We start from the raw sequence: 9358 nt of genomic DNA on the forward strand, positions 1-9358 counted from the left end.
AGTGTTTGACCCCATCCCCCTAGCTTCTGATGCAGCAGGTCTGGGGGACATCTGAGATGTGCACTTCGGGAATGGACCCAGACAATGCTGATGCTGCTGGTCCAGGGACCCAATTGGAGAACGACAGATCTACATACAGATAATTATAACGAAGAAGTGCAGAGAGAAACCTGAGCAAGAGCTGTTCTTTGAGAATTCTGATTGAGGACTCCTTTCCAAATACAGATTTAAACAACTTATTGAGGTCATTCTGCAAACTATTAAACCTAAGCATAAAAATATGGCCCAGAAAGATGGGTTTTCCATGCCTGATTAAATGAATAACTTGCTAATGTGGAGCATAACATTTGACTTAAAATATAGCCATTATGCAGGGTGATCATTTCCAGCAGGGAAAGCCCTAGAAAAACAAACCGTATTCCTCAAACTTCAATCAGTGTAAAAAACAATTCTCAATTCTTTTGTAGTTTATAAGCATAATGGTTGGGTTTTTATATGCATGTGTGAAATGTGCTTCCCTCAAACCTTGTTACAATGTCAGCACATTACCCACCTGACATGAAAATAATAAAGTAAAATAATTATCCTCTCATCATTCAGTGGCTCTTTTTGTTTCCGTAATATATATTTTATGCTTAAGTATACTTAGCTTGAAGTATCTTCATTTTTTCTTTTTAATAACTTAATCAGTACCAATGCTTCAAGTAACTTTACAAGAATAATTTTGCAATACTATCAAATACCTAGGATTTATATTTAAAATCTGGTTCACCTTGAAAATCTAACGATCTTCTAAATTATCTAAGCTTTTGCAGTGGTAGTTAGGATAGGACTTGTAACTTTTATAAGACTGGATATTCAAGTTTTTAAATCTTAACTATCACTAAAATATTTACACAGGTCCCAAATGAATATTAATATGACTAATATCACCAAAGGAATCTCTAATTAAGGCTTAAGCAATCTTTCTAAAATGGTATTAGGAACATGCCTTTCAGAATAAGGTGAATTGAGCATGTTCCCAAAAATCCTGCAAATAATGTATAAATTTAGTTAAGGACAAAAAAATTAGCGGGGAAAATAGACCTATGAGCTTTCTTGACAGCAAATTGAAAGTCAAGAATGTGATGTGGCTGCCACTAAAAATGAATACTTTCCAGGTAAAGAGATGCGACATCCATTTTATTCAGTGGTAGACAGACCACTTCTGAAATGCTGTATTGATTCTGTAGACATCTAAGAGACTCATCAACAAACGGGAGGCTTCAGAGATGGCTAGGATGGTAAAGGGTCTGAAAAACATGTCTTTTGGGGAAGATTTGAAAGAACTTAGAGTGAATGACTAGGGAAGAGTTGGATGTCACAGGTAAGGGTGACACAGACACACGAATGATCTCTGGAAATATTTGAAGAGCTGTCAAAAAAGAGAGAAATTTAACTTCCTCTTTTTCTCAGCAAATGGCAGAATAGAAACACATGAGTGTATCAGGAAGGTTAAGAACACAGCTTTGAAGTCAGACTGTGGAATTAAGACTTGGTTCCAGCCATTGTTGGATATGTAAACTTGGCAAACTAGTTGTTCATTAGAAAAAAAGCAATATTAGAAGTACCCATCCTTAGGTAAGGACTAAATGAGATGATAGATGTGGCAGACTCAGAACAATGCCTGACAAATGTTCAGATAACCGTTTGCATCAGTTAATTTAATAGAGACGCCTGAAAATGCATTGAGCCACTTCTAGAAGGAAATTTAGCAGACTAAATGACCATCAGCCAGGGATGCTGTGGTAAGTATCCCAGCATTGGGTAGAAGAACTAGGTAACCTGTAAAAACCCTCTCAACTCAAAAATTCTTCACTGTTGTTAACTAGTGCTTCACTCTCCCTCCCCTGTGCTCACAGCACTTTGTTCAACCAGTATTACAGAATTTATCACACTTTCTCATCAGTAGTTATGAACATGTCTGTCTCCCACCTAGTTGGTGAGCTCCTCAAGGTCAGACTATGCTTCATCCATCTTTGTCCCCTGTGCATCTTGCCCAGTGCCTGGCATACAGCAAGCATTCAATAAATATTTGTTGAAGAAAGAAGATGCTCAGGGCTCAGGGCTAATGTGGACTCCTGGCTGCTTCTCTATCTGTGTGACAATTCCTCCAGGAAAGGGCCCAGCTAATATTCAATCCAGGAAGCTTTCGAATTCTTGTGGTTATGCTAGAAATATGACTTGGCGGGCATGACTTTCTAGGTGAATAAGCATTCTAATTGCACAGTGTTAAGTACATTGTGAATTTATGACATTTGGACCGATTCCTGATCCCCAACATGTGAAGTCTCCTCCTGGCCGCAGGCTGTGACTCTTTCAGTTGATGCACATACTCTCTGCGGTCCTGTTCTCCAGCTGATGAAGTGGTTCAGTCCACACTCATGGAGATCCTTATGGACATCTTCCTTTTTCTGTACTAGAAGTTCCTAAAAGTGGTAAGAGGCTTAAAATTGCACTCCAGCTATAATCTTCAAAATTAAAAAGACACCTGGTCATCTATCAGGAAACTATGCTTGCATGATTACTAACTCTGATTCTTGTAGTGTCTAACTTCTTCTCTGGATAAAACTGAGGCATCTTTCAGATCCCCAGATTTATTGATCTTTAATGCTTGCTCAAGTACTTACCAAAATATTATTGTTCCTTCATCCACTCAATAAATACTTGATGAGTAACTAAGAAGTATCCTAATGCCATGACAGCTTCCAAACTTGCCTAAATTATAACCATGGAGGAGCTTATGTACTCAGAGAAAGTGGTTTAACTGTCATTCAGTGGAGGAAAAATGTTTTAATACTTTATACATTGAATTAAGCCTGTTCTTACAGAACCAAAACTCGCCAAACTACCTAAAAACTCAGGATGGGAGATGAATAGAAGTAGCAAATGAACTGCCTGCCCTGGTAACCCACAGCGTTTTGCCATGTGATTCTAAACAAACTGACAGTGGGTCTGTTCCAACACCACGTGCTCCCCTGTTCTGGAATGTAGTGAAGGGAAAGTCTGAAAGGAAAGCCAATCTTGGCAAAATCTCTTTTGTTCTCTCACATATTCCAAAGATGTGAGGCTCAGGGAGCACTCAAGTCCCCAGTCCTGGGCATGACTAAACCTGACTTTTACAAAATTCACAACAATTTCCCTTCTGTTTCCAACAGTGTGTGCAGCACTGAGAACACAGAACCTACCCAAACTGCAAAAACAAGAAAGTACATGTTTTCCATCAGGACCAGCTTCTTCAGTAATAATTGGTTATTTCTTTCTGATATTCTTAAAGCCCGTTCTCTTTCTATTAGCATGTATGAGGTTTTTGGTAGGAAAAAAAATATTTTCCTATGCAGCATTCATCCATACAACTTTTTAATTCTTTCTGTCATTTGTCATTTGTGTTCATTTTTTATGTGATTTACATCCTAACTAGTATATTGTCTACCCCCACAGGAGTTCATATATCTATATACAGTCCATTACTTTTGGCCAGTGAGGATCAAAAGGACTTTTATATACTTTCCTGGTAATTAGCAAAAGAATGGGTGAGGAAATGTAAGATATAATGGTAACCACCCTAGTACCTAGCGATTCTTGTTACTATTTATTACTTATTATTGTGATGTATGCAGTGAATTGTTTGTAGATTTAACAGTTTTTACCCCTGTTCCTCAGTGCAGTGAACTTAGGTTTGGATTGCTCACAATAATTTTTGCAAAACTGAGACTTTCTTAGAAAATATTGTTAAGGGGTTATCTTGTATCCAGAGTTCATCAGTCATGGCCACTTGGCTAAACAATCTTGACATTTGTAATGACCCGAGAAAAAGCTCGAACAAACTTTACACCTCACAGAAATTAAAGGGGAAGGACCTAACATAAATGTTACCCAAAAAGCCTGGTAAAGTGCTTTTCTCAGCAGGGTGATCAGAACAGAGGAACTGCAGGATATCTGAAGATCAGTTAAGAAACACCATCCCTGTTCCAACTGAGCAAAGTCATACCAGTGTTCTGCTTACATATGCAAGGAAAGGAATCTGAAAGGAAAGGCGACTCTCTGAAAGATGACTTTCAGAGAGGTATGCTCTTTACAGTCACCGAAATGATGTCAAGAATTTTCACAGCCAGCCGTTCACCTGACAGATAGTGACCTTGAATGTGGAGAAGCAGACTGGGCCCAGCATGACGTGGAATTTGTAACAGTACTCATAAATGTCCATAAGTAAAATAGAAGTCACTCCAACCGTGGTAAACCTACACTAATAAAGATAACTTCCACAATATTTTTTCACAAAACGCTGTATATCCAAAATGTTAAGATCCCCAGCCATGCTGCAAGATGATAAAGATCTTTCTGTTTACATGGCCAAAACTGGGTGTGCAATTATATCATATGGCTCGTCTGAATGGAAGAGCCTCCTTATAAAGGGTGTTTCCACAACTCCCTTGAGAAGGATCAATTTCATGATAGTAGAACTAGTGCCACTGTGTAGATACTGCTGAGATAATCCAGCTACAGAAACTAATAACAAATTCCCCATGGTATTCGAGAAGGAACTCCAAATATATAAAAGAAGGAAATGGTGTCAACCCATGAGAATCAAACTTTTTCTTCAATCCATTTAATTTTTAAAAAAGGGAACAAAAAAAAGACACTGAAGCAAAGCCTGAACATCAGCTGTATACTCAGAGGATCCCACTGGTTATACCATCAACAAATAATGATGGTAAACAAGACTGAGGGAACGAGGTGTGCTCTGGTAATGTGGCCCTTAGGTAGTAGACATTCTCAATGCACCAAATCTAGATTGTTCTTCTTGGAATCTGCAAAACCTGATCATGCCCAAGTACATCAACAAATACAGGACACTATATTGAACAAAAATATTTCTAATTCTGTGAAGAGTATTCCTAGTTAAGGAATGCTTCACTTGCAAATTCTTATTGTCCCTTAAATAAATTTCATTGCTTTATAGAGACCTTGCTTTCTAGGATTCCAGATCTGCTCATGATGTAATGAATACTAATTATAACACAGCATTTATAGTTTAAGATATAATTTTTCATAAATATTATCTCATTCAATATCTTTGGGGTTGGACTTACTATTAATTTTAATACAGAGATGAAGTCTCACTCCATCACCAGGCTAAAGTGCAGTGGCATGACCATAACTAACTGCAATCTCAAAAGTCTGGGCTCAAGCAATCCTCTTGCCTTAGCCTCCCGAGTAGCTAGAACTACCTGCATGCACCACCACACCTGGATAATTTCTTTAAAAATTTTTTTGTAGAGACAGGGTCTCATGATGTTGCCCAGGCTTGTCTTGAACTCATGGCCTAAAGCAATCCTTCTGCCTTGGCCTCCTAAGGTGTTGAGATTATAGCATGAGCCACACTTCTGGCCAGGACTTATTATTATTCCCAATTAAAAGATTAGGACATTGAGGCTCAGAGGGGTAAATTTTCTTCCCCAATATGACACAGTCTATGAAGAAGCCCAGATTTGAATTCCTATCTTCCCAGACTTTTTTTGCCTTTTTTCTATACCGTATTGTCTCTGACCAATGATGAGATGGATCGGAAGGTTTAAAAAGGAACAAGTTAGAAGCAGCCATACAATGTTTCAAAACACAGGTGAAAGCAAAAGATATATAAAACCATAGCTATGCAACTTGTATTTTCCTTTCACAAAAGGCAGCTACTGCTGAGTCTTCATCACCTATAGGAAAGGCAATCCTTGACAGGTCTTTGTCTAAAGACAGTCTCCAAAATGTCAAGTAATGTTTACTTCAATTTTGAGCTAGCACATTAGCATAAATATAAATTTCTGTTTCTTACCACTGACATTTTATCTAATTATTTTGGAACTGAGCTTAGCCATAAAATACCAGCTGTCACAGAGCAACCTGTGTTTACTACTCATATATTATGTCCCATAGAAGAAAGATTTGCACTCAGATTAACAAAGAAGCTTTGGGGGTTACCATGAAAGGCAAGAATTTCCAAAATAATTCTAATATCAAGCCTTGACAGTTTTTTCTATCATCAAGCTATTGTTAGATCTTCTTTCCAAATATAAGCCTTTTTAGTATCTTTGGTTACTATGTAGGTTGCCCCTAGAGTTTAACTCAGTGCCCATGACTTCCTGCTTATAGGTAGAATTGCTTGCTGATGCTACTAACTACTGCCATAAGTGCAGCCTTTTGTGAAGATTTATATAAGAAACACTATCCAACTCACCTTTGCAAGCTGATCAAATCATTGGTTGACTTTTTCATACCTTAAGCTGGGTGTGGATGGAGGGATCTGGACGAAAAACTGATGGAAAAACTTAAGTTTTTACAAATAGTGAGCTTTAACCATCTATCCATAAAGGGTACCTTCCCTCCAAGTCCCCAAAGTCCATTGTATCATTCTTATGCCCTTGTGTCCTCGTATCCTTGCTCCCACGTATCAGTGAGAACGTACGAGGTTTGGTTTTCCATTCCTGAGTAACTTCACTTAGAATAACAGTCTCCAATCTCATCCAGGTTGCTACAAATGCCATTAATTCATCCCATTTTATGGCTGATAATCTCCTTACTTTTTATATGAGGAACTCAAAATTCAGAGAAGTAACTTGACCAAGATTACTTAGTTATTTTGGGGTTGATCTATGGCTCCACAACTGAAAGTTAAGTCCTAACCACCCTCTTTCCTCAAATAGTGCTTTTTCCACTCTGCCCCACAGCTCTTGCCATTTGTAATATGAATGTCAGATAGTTTCGTGTTAATAGGAGTCCGTATTTCTCACCATGAACCCTGGACCCCATTTGAATGGAAGGGATTTATGGTCAGGAAATTTATCTGGACTGTCACTACTGTATCTCTCCATTACCAAGCAAAGAGCCATTATTAATGAATGGTACAGAAGATTAAGGACATCCTAGTCTGGATGGTGAAAACACCCTGGCCAACTAAGTTATTCAAGATGCCCCTCTATGTTTAGCAACAGGAAGTAGTTCTGTTGACATAAGGCAGTTTTTCAAAAGTTGGCTTAATATCTTTTCAGATCTAAGAATGTTTAACACAAATCAGAATACCTTATCCTGTTTTGTTTTTGTTTTTGTTTTTCTACATCAACTCTTTACTTAATTTTAACACACATCTGGAACTATGGAATCTAACCGAGGTAGCATTATGTCATTAAAATAAAGTTTCTGAGTCTTGTGTTGTCCATCCCATTCTTTAAATTATACCAAACTGCTCATGCAGCATTCAGCCAGCAGCCCATAAAAGCAGGTCACAGGCAATCCTACTCTGTAAACCTGGAATCCCCTTGTTTTGTCCCTAATCTTGCTCTTGCTCCGCTCTATCCTAGTTTGGTCCAATTTCCAATCCCTCTCTTATCATTTGCATTCTATGACTCACTTCGTCTTTACCAATTAATTTTTGTTGCTCTAACAAACTGTCTTTACTGCTCTTTAAAGTATCAGCTCCTCCTGGCTCCAAGTGCTTCAACTCACCTTCTCTCTTGCCATTCCTTTGGACCCCAAAATTGCACAGACAAGAATCTAGAAATGTGTCATATGAGGTCAAAGCTGCAGACAGGTCAGTGTGTGGCAATGCCATGTTTACAAGCTATGAAGTCACTATTCCCTCCCAGGGAAACTTGGCTACCATTGCTATTCGATGATGCTTTTCTCTTAGACCAACTAAGAACTCATGTGTCTGAAAAACTGAAGAAAGATATCATTGTTTTCTGAACTTTACAACTGTTGAAGGTGATGGAAATACTTGATGCCTCTTTTATACTCATCTGAGGACCTAGGAACAGCTTTGAAAATGGATTCCAACATGCTTATTGAAAGAATGCTCATGCTAGTTAATTTCCCTGCCAAAGGGTTCAAAATTAGTAGTTTTGTTCCTCTTAAGTTTATGCAATGATATGCTATGGTGATTTAAGGTAAAATATCCGAGTAATGTTTACAGCAAAAGAAGACTTGTTTATCCTTATCTTTTCTTCTAAAACCCAGGTCAACATTTTGAACATTGAGACACACTAATCTGTTCACTTTTAGTCATTTATTTTTTCTTTGACATTTATTGTTAAAGAATAAATTAGTGCATAAAGAAATATATGGTCAGGGTCCTAAGAAAGCATGAATCTACTATGGGCAAGGCATGGATCTGAAGGAGTGTGTGTGCACATACACATATATGCATGTTTTAATAGCAGAAACTGATTTGCATCGATCCGTTCTCTGAAATTCCCAATACCCCTGGTGTCAACAGCATGAATTTGCAAACTGGTGAGTTCACAATTAGGAGCAAATTCTGTTACCAAAGAACAGAGCAAGTTAAGTAGCCCATATTTAAATAAAGGGAAATGAAATTTGTGATCTTTGTCTTAGTAACATTATGCTAATTAGCTAATTAGGCTTGAATATAAACGGCTCATGAAACTTAGAAGAAAACTTTATATTCTTCAAGACTAAGCTGTTAGCCCACCATTCAACTTTCTGCCCACCCTCAAGTTTACCACCTAGCATTCTAATACCAACAAAACAAAAGAAAAACTCAGGAGAGACCCACGGAGAAGAAAAAAACATTTCTAAAACTGGATATGTAATACTTTCTGCCATAAAGTGAGAACAAATCTAAGCTTCCTTGTTTCTTTTTTTTTTTTTAATTTTTTATTTCCATAGGTTATTGGGGAACAGGTGGTGTTTGGTTACATGAGTAAGTTCTTTAGTGGTGATTTGTGAGATTTTGGTGCACCTGTCACCCAAGCAGTGTACATACACTTCACTCAATTTGTAGTCTTTTATCCCTTGCCCCCTTCCCACCCTTTCCCCCTGAGTCCTCAAAGTTCATTTTGTCATTCTTATTCCTTTTAAGCTTCTTTGTTTCTAATTAAAAACTCCTTAATGTTCCTGGTGCCGGGTGTGTAATAGGCTATACCATCTAGGTTTGTGTAAGTACACCATAGGATGTTCACACAATGACAAAATTGCCTAAGAATGTACTTCACAGAATTTATCCCCGATGTTAAGCGAACATATGACTGTACTTAATTTTATTCTCTGAATCATTTCATGTATTTGTGTCCTGACTTCCCAACTAGATAATGAAAGTTATTCATCTTTCCATATAGATATTAAGGTAAAATATCCAGAGTAACATTTACAGCAAAAGAAGACCTGTTTATCCTTATCTTGTTTTCTAAAACCCAGGTCAACATTTTGAACATGAAGACACACTAATCTTCTATTCACTTTTAGACATTTATTTTTTCTTTGACATTTATTGTTGAAGAATAAATCACTGAATAAAGATATATGTGGTCAG

At 37.6% G+C, this 9358-nt stretch overlaps 1 non-coding gene across 1 annotated transcript; it reads left to right on the forward strand.

Annotated features, from left to right (window-relative positions):
- Positions 1 to 455: 455 nt before the first annotated feature.
- Positions 456 to 559, forward strand: LOC112208853 (small nucleolar RNA U13). Its single transcript, XR_002943405.1, has one exon. It is a non-coding gene; the product is annotated as a small nucleolar RNA U13 (small nucleolar RNA).
- The last annotated feature ends 8799 nt before the right edge of the window (positions 560 to 9358 follow it).

This window comes from Pan troglodytes, chromosome 2 (genome assembly GCF_028858775.2).
Source record: "Pan troglodytes isolate AG18354 chromosome 2, NHGRI_mPanTro3-v2.0_pri, whole genome shotgun sequence".
Taxonomy (NCBI): domain Eukaryota; kingdom Metazoa; phylum Chordata; class Mammalia; order Primates; family Hominidae; genus Pan; species Pan troglodytes.